We start from the raw sequence: 15,653 nt of genomic DNA on the forward strand, positions 1-15,653 counted from the left end.
TACGTACGAGGCTTACGCATCCACATCTATTGTACACTTCAGAAGTAGCACACGCTGGAAACTACATAGTACAGCTTAACAGAGTACTGCTTCAGAATAAACGAAGTTGTTCATTAAATGCAGGATACGTTAGAAAATTAGCACAGCAATGGCTCAGTGACTCAGTGGTACAATGGCAGACTACGGAGCAAAAGATGTCAGGTTTCGTGATGACTGGGTGTTGTGTGATGTCCTTAGGTTAGTTAGGTTTAAGTAGTTCTACGTTCTAGGGGACTGATGACCATAGATGTTAAGTCTCATAGTGCTCAGAGCCATTTGAACCATCTCAGGTTTGATGCCTGGTAAGTCCTATGGTTTTTCTCTGCCATTTTTCATTTCTCTCACTGCAGGTAATGTTTGTTAACGTTAAAGTGCCGACTTGCAATTTACTTTAGAAATCATTTTAAGCTGTAGGTCTCCCTGGAACTGGTTGGATAAGTCAGTTTAGAGGTGTGACTAGGGCCTCCCGTCGGGTAGACCGTTCGCCGGGAGCAAGTCTTTCGATTTGACGCCACTTTGACGACTTTCGCGTCGATGGGGGATGAAATGATGATGATTAGGACAACACAACACCCAGTCCCTGAGCGGAGAAAATCTCCGACCCAGCCGGGAATCGAACCCAGGCCCTTAGGATTGGCATTCTGTCGCGCTGACCACTCAGCTACCGTGGGCGGGCAGTTTAGAGGTGAGAGGAAGGCATTGGGCTGTGCCTAGCGAAACACTGTGGTGTCCAAAATAGCTTTACTTTTTTAGCCAAAAATGCTTTACCTTTTTATCCAAACACTGTTTTCCGTCTGTAATGGTCTGTATTAACACGTGCACATTCACGTCGTCGTCAAGCTCCTCAGATCCCTTCCAAGATCGCAATTCGAGGATCTCATTCATATACGCGGAGGTACAGTAATGGAACGAAGCATACATCCAAGGAGACAAGTTTAATGTCAGCTACTGTGGTTGCGCTCAAATAATGACATAAGGGTGGATGCATGGCTGGAAAGTCAATCGGTCAAGGTGACGGAGGACTTCAAGAGACTCAATACCTTTTTGTGAGAGAGTAGATGGTGATTTTTGCCTACGGGGCAGTGCCAGGCTCAGCTGTTAATCGCATAGGGGTGAGCCTAAAAAATATCAGTCTGCCAAAAATTCAGCCAACAAATCAGAGTCCTGCATTAAAATTATGTATGTCCCACTTTACATAAAAGCTGCTTCCTAAATTCAAGACATGTAGGCAAAGAAAACTGGTTTCCCACCAAGTCATCCGGAAATACTCCTCAGCAAAAAAAAAGTAAGCATGCAGAAGAAAACGTCGGATGTCAGTGTGATTTCTTCCACGTACACGACATCAGCGAATAGGTAAATGATTAGACTTGAAATTCTCTCTGATAGATAGAAGCACCCCCAGAGTTCATTAGTACTGTGTGTCTGCAGCTCCCTGGAAACCACATCTGCAGACAATAATATTTCGAATTATCATTCCAACTCTCATGCTCTGGTACTGTGATTTCGCATCTAGTCAATGGTGTGGACCGACCAATACCAGCATGAGCAATTTTAACCGATAACTCTTCTGCATCACAAGTGCGGGAAAAATCCCATCCTTACCAATGACATTGGCCCCTTCTTGCGCATAAGCTCGGGGAACCTTCTTTTACTATTCAACGAAGGTGGCCCGCCAATGGTAGCCCAAGGATCTTACCTAACAATCCCACTTCTCCAGCACAAGGCGGGAAAACTGCCCTTTATGAGAGAAGGCAACACTGGTCTCTGACAGTGCTCATTCTACAGTTGACACCACAAGAACCTCAAGAAGATGCCAGCAGAAGGATCGAAACGTCGATTGAAGAACTACGACACAGCTTAACAACACCGAAGATTTTTAACTTCATCAGTAGCTTCAAGCCTGTTGGAGTAAACAGGGTGGTCCATTGATCGTGACCGGGCCAAATATCTCACGAAATAAGCGTAAAACGAAAAAACTACAAAGGACGAAACTTGTCTAGCTTGAAGGGAGAAACCAGATGGCGCTATGGTTGACCCGCTAGATGGCGCTGCCATAGGTCAAACGGATACGAAGTGCGTTCTTTTTTTTTAATAGGAACCACCATTTTTTTTACATATTCGTGTAGCACGTAAAGAAATATGAATGTTTTAGTTGGACCACTTTTTTCGCTTTGTGATAGATGGCGCTGTAATAGTCACAATTTTAGACGAACAGTTGGCAACAGGTGGGTGTTTTAAATTAAAACACAGAACGTAGGTACATTTGAACATTTCATTTAGGTTGTTCCAATGTGATACATGTACCTTTGTGAACTTATTTCTGAGAACGCATGTTGTTGCAGCGTGATTACCTGTAAATACCACATTAATGCAATAAATGCTCAAAATGATGTCCGTCAACCTCAATGCATTTGGCAATACGTGTTACGACATTCCTCTCAACAGCGAGTAGTTCGCCTACCGTAATGTTCGCACATGCATTGACAATTGCGCTGACGCATATTATCAGGCGTTGTCGGTGGATCACGATAGCAAATACCCTTCAACTTTTCCCACAGAAAGAAATCCGAGGACGTCAGATCCGGTGAACGTGCGGGCCATGGTATGGTGCTTCGACGACCAATCCACCTGTCATGAAATATGCTGTTCAATACCGCTTCAACTGCACGCGAGCTATGGGCCGGACATCCATCATGTTGGAAGTACATCGCCATTCTGTCATGCAGTGAAACATCTTGTAGTAACATCATTAGAACGTTACATAGGAAATCAGCATACATTGCACCATTTAGATTGCCACCGATAAAATGGGGGCAAATTATCCTTCCTCCCATAATGCCGCACCATACATTAACCCGCTAAGGTCGCTGATGTTCCACTTGTCGCAGCCATCGTGGATTTTTCGTTGCCCAATAGTGCATGTTATGCCGGTTTACGTTACCGCTGTTGGTAAATGACGCTTCGTCGCTAAATAGAACGCGTGCAACAAATCTGTCATCGTCCCGTAATTTGTCTTGTGCCTAGTAGCAGAACTGTACACGACGTTCAAAGTCGTCGCCATGCAATTCCTGGTGCATAGAAATATGGTACGGGCGCAATCGTTGTTAATGTAGCGTTCTGAACACCGACGTTTTTGAGATTCCCGATTCTCGCGCAGTTCGTCTGATACTGATGTGCGGATTAGCCGAGACAGCAGCTAAAACACCTACTTGGGCATCATCATTTGTTGCAGGCCGTGGTTGACGTTTCACATGTGGCTGAACACTTCCTGTTTCCTCAAATAACATAACTATCCGGCGAACGGTCCGGACACTTGGACGATGTCGTCCAGGATACCGAGCAGCATACGTAGCACACGCCTGCTGGGCATTATGATCACAATAGCCATACATCAACACGATATCGACCTTTCCCGCAATTGGTAAACGATTCATTTTAACACGGGTAATGTATCACGAAGCAAATACCGTCCGCACTGGCGGAATGTTACGTGATACCACGTACTTACAGGTTTGTGACTATTACAGCGCCATCTATCACAAAGCGAAATAGTGGTCCAACTAAAACATTCATATTTCCTTACGTACTACACGAATATGTAATAAAAATGGGGGTTCCTATTTTAAGAAACGCAGTTGATATCCGTTTAACCTATGGCAGCGCCATCTAGCGGGCCAACCATAGCGCCATCTGGTTTCCCCCTTCAAGCTAGACGAGTTTCGTTCTTCGTAGTTTTTTCGTTTGATGCTTATTTCGTGAGATATTTGGCCCGTTCACTATCAATGGACCGCCCTGTATAAAGGGCATAAACAGCTTAAGATGCTGAGTGATAGCTGTGAATCACACAGTGGCGTCGCACACCCGTGTAAGACGGCGTAATCAACACCTGACAGACTTTGAAAGTGGCTTCATTGTGGATCCCCATTTGGCTGGCTGGTCAAATCGTGCAATATCTAGATTTGTGGGGCATTCTGATGTGACAGACGCTCAGTGTTGGACTGTATGGGAAATCGTCAAATTCATGGTCGACTATGTCTGACCATCACAGTGGAGAATTGCTGTATTTTGCACCAAGGATAACGCAACCATTCTGCATCTGTCATCCGAGAACAGGTAATGGACTCTCTGCAACAATCTCTGTCGTTCCGCATCATTAGTCGGAGACTAGGAGCAGCTGGACTAGGAAATCACCGTCCCGTACGTAGGTTCACTTTAGTACATCAACGCAAGCAGCAGCTTTTGGACTGGTGGGAGGATCAAAAGCGTGGACTGTTGATGAATTGCGCTGCAGTGGGTTTAGCGATGACCTGCAGTTTATCGACAACCCAGATGACCATCGTTGGCAAGTGCAGGGGCGACCTGGGGAAGTCTCCTATTCTTTGAATGGCTTTGAAAGGCACAACGCCGTTACTCTTGGCGTCATGGTGTGAGGGATCATCGGGTATGTCTTCAGGTCACTGCTGGTAGTGATTGGTAGAACTCTGATGGCACAACCGTACAGCATGCACATCCTGCATCGTGTATTCTTAGAGTCCGCGCGGGATACAGTGGCCGATGCTCGGTGACCAGTTCTCGTCCAAAACACTGAACGAATTCATTCGTTTGTTGGCAAGGGGAAACAGACATTGTTTGCCCGCTACCGGCCGATCAGCGACACTCTGCGATGACAGAATCGAGCTGCACGCTCTGCAGTCTTTCTCAAACGATTTTGCTGAAACTACGCTACTGGCCATTAAAATTGCTACACCACGAAGATGACGTGCTACAGACGCGAAATTTAACCGACAGGAAGAAGATGCTGTGATATGCAAATGATTAGCTTTTCAGAGCATTCACACAAGGTTGGCGCCGGTGGCGACACCTACAACGTGCTGACATGAGGAAAGTTTCCAACCGATTTCTCATACACAAACAGCAGTTGACCGGCGTTGCCTGGTGAAACGTTGTTGTGATGCCTCGGGTAAGGAGGAGAAATGCGTGCCACTATGTTTCCGACTTTGATAAAGGTCGGATTGTAGCCTATCGCGATTGCAGTTTATCGTATCGCGACATTGCTGCTCGCGTTAGTCGAGATCCAATGACTGTTAGCAGAATATAGAATCGGTGGGTTCAGGAGGGTAATACGGAACGCCGTGCTGGATCCCAACGGCCTCCTATCACTAGCAATTGATATGACAGGCATCTTATCCGCATGGCTGTAACGGATCGTGCAGCCACGTCTCGATCACTGAGTCAACACATGGGGACGTTTGCAAGACTACAACCACTTGCACGAACAGTTCGTTGACGTTTGCAGCAGCATGGATTATCAGCTCGGAGACCATGGCTACTGTTACCCTTGACGCTGCATCACAGACAGGAGCGCCAGCGATGGTGTACTCAACGACGAACCTGGGTGCACGAATGGCAAAACGTCATTTTTTCGGATGAATCAAGGCTCAGTTGACAGCATCATGATTGTCGCATCTGTGTTTGCGACATCGCGGTGAACGCACATTGGAAGCATGTATTCGTCATCGCCATACTGGCGTATAACCCGGCGTGATGGTATAGGGTGCCATTGGTTACACGTCTTGGTCACCTCTTCTTCGCATTGACGGCAGTTTGAACAGTGGACGTTACATTTCGGATGTGTTACGACCCGTGGCTCTACCCTTCATTCGATACCAGCGAAACCGTACATTTCAGCAGGAGAATGCATGACCGCATGTTGCAGGTCCTGTACGGGCCTTCCGGATACAGAAAATGTTCGACTGCAGCCCTGGCCAGCACATTCTCCAGATCTCTCACCAATTGAAAACGTCTGGTCAATGGTGGCCGAGCAACTGGCTCGGTACAATACGCGTCACTACTCTTGATGAACTGTGGTATCGTGTTGAAGCTGCATTGGCAGCTGTACCTGTACACGCCATCCAAACTCTGTTTGACTCAAAGCCCAGGCGTCTCAAGGCCGTTATTACGGCCAGAAGTGGTTGTTGTGGGTACTGATTTCTCAGGATCTATGAACGCAAATTTCGTGAAAATTTAATCACATGTCAGTTCTAGTACAATATATTTGTCCAATGAATACCCGTTTGTCATCTGCATTTCTTCTTGGTGTAGCAATTTTAATGGCCAGTAGTGTACTTGCTTAAAAAATTTCATTTTTGCGTTGCTTATAGCTTCATGTGTCAGCTTTATGATGACAAGCTCATCATTTCGTTAATGGTCGTAGTTTTATTATATTTGCACTTAAGCAAGACACTGCGCGAAATTTGAAAAAAATTGCAATGATTTTGCGTTTGGTGGATATTACATAGTATGTTCCTGCGTATCAAATGGTTCAAATGGCTCTGAGCACTATGGGAATTAACATCTGAGGTCATCAGTCCCCTAGAACTTAGAACTACTTAAACCTAACTAACCTAAGGACATTACACACATCCATGCTCGAGGCAGGATTCGAACCTGCGACCGTAGCGGTTGCGCGGTTCCAGACTGAAGCGCCTAGAACCGCTAGGCCACTCCGGCCGGCTCCTGCGTATCAAATTTAGCTAACATACTGCTTTTTCTTTAGTCTTGGGTGATAGCCAATATCTGGCCCCCGTCTCGAGAAAATTGATCTGATACAGGACACTCATTTACGATCGCGTGCCCAAGAGAAAGAGAGGCAGGTGGAACATCCATTACCTTCCTCATATTTCATAAACGGTTTGAGGAACCGAAATGAGATTTTGCGGCATGATGGCACTCAAAGAGGAGAGTATTTCACCACAGTCTTATTAGATAAAACTTCCTTATCTACCGTGTTATTCTACTAACTGCAGCGTTTTCGGTGAAAGAATGTAATTTTTATGGGCCATCGATAGCTGGTGAAGCGAGAAATGATGTTATTTTAGAACAACGCCAATGAAGACATTACTCATTTATTTTTGTACTCAGCATGTGCTTTTTCATCAGCTATTGATATTCCTTTTCCTCAGTTCTCCACTTAATACAATTAATAAACCACAGTTTCGGAATTCTCTCGCAGCTGCGTCTGCACTACATGTTAGTGAGGTGACATTGTGTACAATCCATTGTTTTTTTGGAATAAAAAGCAAATTTTATCACAGTGACAAGAATAACGTATGTTTTACTGAAAATTTGCCACTCAAAACGCTTCTCTGAAAGTTGCAAATGGTTAACAAGCTAGGTGAAAATAAATTGCTGCTTTTGCTCCATTTTCAGTGGAATACGTTTTAGATACTAACCAAAGCAGAGGGGACAGCAGATCTTTTGTGAATGGTCACCAGGTAAATGTGGGCGTGGAGAGGCTCCACTTAATATTTACAAAAACGTGAGTGTAGACTTCATTTTAAAGCGGCACTTCCCCTTGAGCACTCGCAATTCTTCTAGAGCACCTGCCTGCAACCCCCACCACTACTGCTCGCCTCACATATCCCCAGCCGACTGTGCATCTACCTGTCACGTTATTCTGCTTGCACTATACCTCTCATGTGACAGTATTGTAGTGCTATTTTTCAACAGGATAATGCTCATCCATACATGACACATGTCTGTATGAAATGTCTGCGTGCTATTGAAGTACTCCCATGGCCAGAAAGGTTTTCAGATCGGTCCTGGATAGAACGTGCTTGGGGCCAGCTCGGATGTCAATTCCGTCAGAAAGCCAGTATCAATGAAATCAAGAATTAGCTACAACGGTTCTGGGCCAACTTCCTTCGTGAGTGTATACAACGGCTCTGTGATAGCCTTCTCAGCCGAAACAGTGCATGCATCAAGGACAGAAGGGGTGCAACATCACACCGGTAAGTGGGCTCATAGAGGCAAGTCCTATGTAAATATGACTCGAATTCGCAGTCACTGAAATAACATCAAATACCCTTTCAAACAAGACGTTCCCTTTCTTCTTCTCTTCCCCTTATGGACGCTTCACTTTTTATATCAGGCAGTGTATTAATTACTTTTTGAAATCCACAGTTAATACAAGATGACATTAAAAACTAAAGTAGCTGGGAGTTTGATTGCGGCTCCTGATTGGCTGGCACTAAGATAAGTTGTGTGAGATATTCACAATACGATACCGAGCGTAAAAGCACTTTGTCCTGGGCACTCGTCAGCGGCAGACGCCCCACACTTCTTCCTTGACACTTGTGAGCTGGTAGACAGGCTATACTCCTAACAAATACCTTCAGACAGGACTTCCTAACAGTTTAATTTGCTTCGATGTTAACAACTTTCGCTTTTTCAGAAACGCATTCTTGCTGTTGCCACTATGCATTCTACTTGCTCTCTACTTCGTTCATTACCAGTTATTTTGCTGCTTAAATACCGTCTGCTACTTTTAGCGTCTCATTTCCGAATGTAATTCGCTCAACGTCACCCGATTTAATTCAACTGCCTTCCACTGCCCTTGCTTTATTTCTGTTTTTTTTTTTCTTTTTCATGCTATAACCACTTCACAAGTACTCTGAAGTCTCCAACAGAACTAAAATGTCAATGGTACACTTTACAACTTTTATTTCTTCCCTCCGAACTTTAATTCCCTTTGAAATTCTCATTGTCTTCTTTTACTACCGGCTCATTGTACAGACTGAATAACATGGAGGACAGGCTACAACACTGTCTCTCATGTTTTCAATGCTGCCTCCTTCTATACGGTCCAGTCACGTTAATGCGACCACAGCCTATGTTCGACGCCAGCGTGCAATAACGACTCACAGACAGCATGTCACAGCATTAACAGCGTAGGGTGTATAAAGCGTGCCGGAGGGACGAGGAGCGATTTGTCTGACGTCCAGAAATGCATGCTCATTTGCTTTCGGGCCAAGGGTGGAAGGATTTCCGAAACGAATAGGTCTGTGAACTGTTTGCGTGCCACAGTGATCAAAGTATAGGCACTTGGTAAAATGGCATTATCCAAAACAGGTACAGAAGCACCTGCGGTGCATCCTCGCACGTAGCTGTAAATGTCGTGTGACTAGGGCCTCCCGTCGGGTAGACCGTTCGCCGGGTGCAAGTCTTTCGATTTGACGCCACTTCGGCGATTTGCACGTCGATGGGAATGAAATGATGATGATTAGGACAACAAAACACCCAGTCCCTGAGCGGAGAAAATCTCCGACCCAGCTGGGAATCGAACCCGTGCCCTTAGGATTGACATCCTGCCACACTGACCACTCAGCTACCGGGAGCGGACCGCACGTAGATGATACGTGTGAACAACGGCTGCGGAGAAGAACACGAACGAATAAACGAGGAACTGTTGAGCAACTACCGATACTGTCTCCTTAACGACCGCTGAGCGAAAGTTACTGTGTACGGACCTCTGCAGCTCGCGCCTGGTTCTTTTACCTATGCTGATTGCTGTTCATCGGCGACGATGGCTATAATTTACACGCCAGTACCGCAACTGGACGTCCATTGAGTGGCGACAGGTGGCCTTTGCAGATTTGCAGGAGCGGTTCTAGGCGCTTCAGTCTGGAACTGCGCGATCGCTACGGTCGCAGGTTCGAATCCTGCCTCTGGCAAGGATGTGCTTGATGTCCTTAGGTTAGTTAGATTTAAGTACTTCTCAGTTCTGGGGGACTGATGACCTCAGATGTTAAGTCCCATAGTGCTCAGAACTATTTTGAACCATTTGCAGATCAATCGCGTGTTATGCTCCGTCGAACAATGGCCGTTGGCGTGTACGGCGTGAAAAGTGAAGCAAATACCATGCAACAGTGATCGGAGCGTTATGGTCTGTGGAATGCTTTCGTGGCATTCCCTGAGTGATCTAGTAATTCCGAAAGCTCATTGAATCAACAGAAGTATAGACATCATTTGGGACCGTGTCCATCTCTACACGCAATTTGTTTCTTCCTGGGATGATGGCGTCTACAGCAGGACAATGCAACGGGTCACACAACTTGCAGTGCACATGAGTGATTTGAAGAGCACCAGGGTGAGTTTACCGTACTCCCCTGGCCACTAAACCATCTGTGTTTAAACGCTATCGAGTATCTGTGGGACCATTTCGATCGGGCTGTCTCCACCATGGACTCTTAACCGAGAAATGTAGCGCAGCTGGCCACGGCTCTGGAGTCGGCACGGCTCCACATCACTGGTGTACCTTCCAGAACCTCACTGACTCTCTTTCTGCATGTCTCTCAGCGGTCCACGTTCTAAAATGTCGTTATTCAGGCTTTTACCAGGTGGTCACACTAACGTAACTGGACAGGGTACGTTCTTCACCTCTTACAACTGCTGTCTGATTTCTGTACACATTGTAGACGATCTTTCGCTCCCTCATTTTTTATTCCTGATGTCTTCAGAATATCGTAGAGTGTAGTCCAGCCAACACTGCCAAAAGCATTGTCTAAATCTAGAAATGTGTAAAGGCTGCCTTACCTTTGTTCAGTCTAATTTCTAAGGTGAGCTGCAGAGTCAGTACTGCCTCGCGTATTCCTAAATTTCGCCGAATCCCTAACTGGTATCCGATGGGGCTTCCACCATTTTTTCCAGTCTTCTGTGACTAATTCGTGTCAGTATTTTGCAGTCATGACTCATCAGACTGATAGTTCAGTAATGCTTCATAGCTGTCAGCACTTGTCTTCTTTCGAATTGGAATTATTACATTCTTGTTGAAGTTTATTCTTTATGTTATTTTGAATCTCTGTGTATTGTTCTAATTAATGAGACACAGTTCCCACGTTTTCGTCAGTGTCTACAGTAGAGTTCCGCAGCACATGCCAATAGTCGGTTTATCTGGGTAGTTTAGTTTTCCAAGGTCTTTAGTATGGATAGGGACTGTGATTGTTGCCTGTGAATGCGAGTCAAGTTGGTGACTGCTCTCATCTCCAGGCTGTGATGGCTTCGGTTGCACAGCTTGAGGCTCCAGAGGGTGGGCACCACTGTTGTGGGCCGGCTGTGGGGATCCAACGGACGTGCAGCACGTCAGAGTCCTCCGATCGGTCCTCACCAGTGGACAGCCCAGTTACTACTCGTACTGAGGTTGACCCCTCATCTGTGGTGGAGTGAAGGTCGCCCCAGGACGTAGCAGGCGGCGAAAGACTTCCCAGGGGACCGCACGTAAGGTGTGCCTGGTTAGTCTGACTAACAGGTTCAACATGCTGTCTGTGGCTGACACTGTCGCTGAGCCAGATGCCGTCGCCCGTCCTGTTTGAGAGGAAACCTCTCAGCCTGCAATATCCAGACAATCGCAGAGAGTGGGATTATTGATAATAGGGAGCTCCAACGTTAGCTCGTTATGGGCCCCTTAGGGACATGGCTGCCAAGAAGGGGAAGAAAGACAATGTGCACTCCTTGTGAGTACTGGGTGGAGTCATTGCAGATGTGGAACCGGTCCTCCCAGATGCCATGAAGAGCACAGGCCAACTGCAGGTGGTTACTTACGTCGGTACCAATGATGTGTGTCACTTTGGATCAGAAGAGATTCTCTCTGGTTTCGAGTGGCTAACAGAAGTGTTAAAGGCTGCCAGTGTTGCTTGCGAGATAAAAGCAGAGCTGACCATTGCAGCATAGTTGACAGGACCGATTGCGGACATCCGGTACAGAGCCGAGTGGAGGGTCTGAATCGGAGGCTCAGACGGTTCTGTGACCGTGTGGGCTGCAGATTTCTCGACTTGCGCTAGAGGGTAGTTGGGTTTCAGGTTTCGTTGAATAGGTCAGGAGTCCACTACACGCAGGAGGCGGCTACACGGGTAGCAGAGGCTGTGTGGCGTGGACTGGGCGGTTTTTTAGGTTAGAGGGTCTCGGGGAACCACGAAAAGAGCTTCATCCACAAAGGGTGCAGGCCGAACACAGGAAGAATGTAGGTACAGGAACCATCGGTATAACAGTTGTGAATTGTCGCAGCTGTGTTGGGAAAGAACCAGAGCTCCAAGCGCTAATAGGAAGCACTGGATGCTCAAATCCTTATAGGCACTGAAACCTGGCTAAAGCCCGAGATAATCTCAGCAGAAATTTTTACGAAGTACGTAACGGTGTTCCGAAAAGATAGGCTAAACACGGTTGGCGGTGGCGTGTTTGTTGCTGTTAGAAGTAGTTTATCTTGTCGCGAAGTTAAGTAGATAGTTCCTCTGAGTTACTAAACACAGCCTTCCGAAATGCCTTCACAAAAGAAGACGAAGCAAATATTCCAGAATTCTAATCAAGAACAGCTACCAACATGAGTAACGTAGAAGTAAATATTCTCGGAGTAGTGAAGCAACTTAAATCACTTAATAAAAGCAAGTCTTCTGGTCCAGACTATATACCAATTAGGTTCCATTCGGAGTATGCTGATGCATTAGCTCCATACTTTGCTCGACGAAAGATCTATACAAAGACTATAAAGTTACACGGGTCACACCAATATTCAAGAAAGATAGTAGGAGTAATCTACTAAATTACAGACCCGTATCATTAACGTCGATATGCAGTAGGATTTTGGAACATATATTGTGTTCGAACATTATGAGTTTCGAAGAAAATGGTCTATTGACACACAGTCAACATGGATTTAGAAAATATCGTTCTTGTGAAACACAACTAGCTCTTTACTCGCATGAAGTGTTGAGTGCTATTGACAAAGTATTTCAGATTGATTCCGTATTTTTGGATTTCCGGAAGGCTTTTGACACTGTACCACACAAGCGGCTTATAGTGAAATTGCGTGCTTATGGAATATCAGCTCAGTTATGTGACTAGATTCGTGATTTCCTGTCAGAGAGGACAAAGTTCGTAGTACATGACGGAAAGCCATCGAGTAAAACAGAAGTGATTTCTGGCGTTCCCCAAGGTAGTGTTATAGGCCCTTTACTGTTCCTTATCTATATAAACGATTTGGGAAACAATCTGAGCAGCAGTCTTGGATTGTTTGTAGATGATGCTATCATTTGTCGACTAATAAAGTCATCAGAAGATCAAAACAAATTGCAGAACGATTTAGAAAAGATATCTGAATGGTGCGAAAACTGGCAGTTGACGCTAAATAACGAAAAGTGTGAGGTCATCCATTTGAGTGCTAAAAAGAATCAGTTGAACTTAGGTTACACAATAGATCAGTCAAATATAAAGGCCACAAATTCAACTAAATACCTAGGAATTACAATTACGAACAACTTAAATTGGAAGGAACACATGGAAAATGTTGTGGGGAAGACTAATCATAGACTACGTTTTATTGAAAGGACACTTAGAAAATGTAACAGATCTACTAAGGAGACTGCCTACATTACGCTTGTCCGTCGACTTTTAGAATACTGCTGCGCGGTGTGAGATCCTTACCAGATAGGATCGATGGAGTACATCGAAAAAGTTCAAAGAAGGGCAGCACGTTTTGTATTATTGCGAAATAGGGGAGAGAGTGTCACTGAAATGATACAGGATTTGGGGTGGACATCATTGAAACAAAGGAGTTTTTCTTTGCGGCGGCATCTTCTCACGAATTTCCAATCACCAACTTTCTCCTCCGAATGCGAAAATATTTTGTTGACACCGACTTACATAGGGAGAAACGATCGCCATGATAAAAAATGGAAATCAGAGCTTGCACGGAAAGATATAGGTGTTTGTTCTTTGCCGCGCGGGATTAGCCGAGCGGTCTAAGGGCGCTGCAGTCATGGACTGTACAGCTGGTCCCGGCGGAGGTTCGAGTCCTCCCTCTGGCATGGGTGTGTGTGTTTGTCCTTAGGATAATTTAGGTTAAGTAGTGTGTAAGCTTAGGGACTGATGACCTTAGCAGTTAAGTCCCATAAGATTTCACACAGATTTGAACATTTTTGTGTTTGTTCTTTCCGTGCCCTATACGAGATTGGAGTAATAGAGAATTGTTAAGGTGGTCCGATAAACCCTCTGCCAGGCACTTAAAAGTGGTTTGTAGGGTATCCATGTAGATGTAGATGTAAATGTAGACTATGTGAAATAGTTCTGTCATACCTGTCTCTACCAAGAATCATGAACATTCTGAGGAATTATTTCCTGTTCACTTGCGTCCATAGTCCTACAGAACTTTAGAAACGACAATGTCCCATTCACTTTCAATAAATGTTGATATCTGACACAGTCGCATCATGCTTGGACTTTAACCTGTCGACTTTCTCCTAGTGATGACGTGGGAGCGATTTTTCGGGTTAAAAACGAAATTTAATTAGGACATAGCTGACATAATTTGAATGGACTCAGCGCACTGAACCAGAAAGGGAAATTAGCGACTGAAGTGCAGTGAAAAGACACCATGCTCTGCACAAAACGAGTGGTAGTATACCTCTCTTCTTAGACATTCAGTGAAGAACCTATCGCAGTACTGAGCAAGGATCTTAATTTCGCGGCTAAACCTAAGAGAATAGAAGAAATCGTCAGTGCCGTTGAAGCATCTTTGTTTTCTCTTTCGAAGTTGCAGCTCGATGAAATCAGACAGAACGTAACAAGAACTCCGAGTAAAGTAAAACCGTCCAGCAAAACCTATCAGTGAACGAAAGGAAATTTCGTAACCAACACATCATGCTCATCAGGTTGGATGAAGGAAATGCGACTTATGTTTTAGATGCTGCAGACTGCTTATGAAATGATCGTGCGGCAGTGTTGGCTGGGAGGCCCCATACGTGGAGGTTCGGACGCCGGGTTGTAAATCTACATTTCTACATTTACATTTATACTCCGCAAGCCACCCAATGGTGTGTGGCGGAGGGCACTTTACGTGCCACTGTCATTACCTCCCTTTCCTGTTCCAGTCGCGTATGGTTCGCGGGAAGAACGACTGTCTGAAAGCCTCCATGCACGCTCTAATCTCTCTAATTTTACATTCGTGATCTCCTCGGGAGGTATAAGTAGGGGGAAGCAATATATTCGATACCTCATCCAGAAACGCACCCTCTCGAAACCTGGCGAACAAGGTACACCGCGATGCAGAGCGCCTCTCTTGCAGAGTCTGCCACTTGAGTTTGCTAAACATCTCCGTAACGCTGTCATGGTTACCAAATAACCCTGTGATGAAACGTGCCGCTCTTCTTTGGATATTCTCTATCTCCTCCGTCAACCCGATCTGGTACGGATCCCACACTCATGAGCAATACTCAAGTATAGGTCGAACGAGTGTTTTGTAAGCCACGTCCTTTGTTGATGGACTACATTTTCTAAGGACTATCCCAATGAATCTCAACCTGGTACCCGCCTTACCAACAATTAATTTTATATGATCATTCCACTTCAAATCGTTCCGCACGCATACTCCCAGATATTTTACAGAAGTAACTGCTACCAGTGTTTGTTCCGCTATCATGTAATCATACAATAAAGGATCCTTCTTTCTATGTATTCGCAATACATTACATTTGTCTATGTTAAGGGTCAGTTGCCACTCCCTGCACCAAGTGCCTATCCGCTGCAGATCTTCCTGCATTTCGCTCCAATTTTCTAATGCTGCAACTTCTCTATATACTACAGCATCATCCACGAAAAGCCGCATGGAACTTCCGACACTATCTACTAGGTCATTTATATATATTGTGAAAAATAATGGTCCCATAACACTCCCCTGTGGCACGCCAGAGGTTACTTTAACATCTGTAGACATTTCTCCATTGATAACAACATGCTGTGTTCTGTTTGCTAAAAATTCTTCAATCCAGCCACACAGCAGTGTATTA

The sequence above is a fragment of the Schistocerca serialis genome, chromosome 4 (genome assembly GCF_023864345.2).
Source record: "Schistocerca serialis cubense isolate TAMUIC-IGC-003099 chromosome 4, iqSchSeri2.2, whole genome shotgun sequence".
Lineage (NCBI taxonomy): Eukaryota > Metazoa > Arthropoda > Insecta > Orthoptera > Acrididae > Schistocerca > Schistocerca serialis.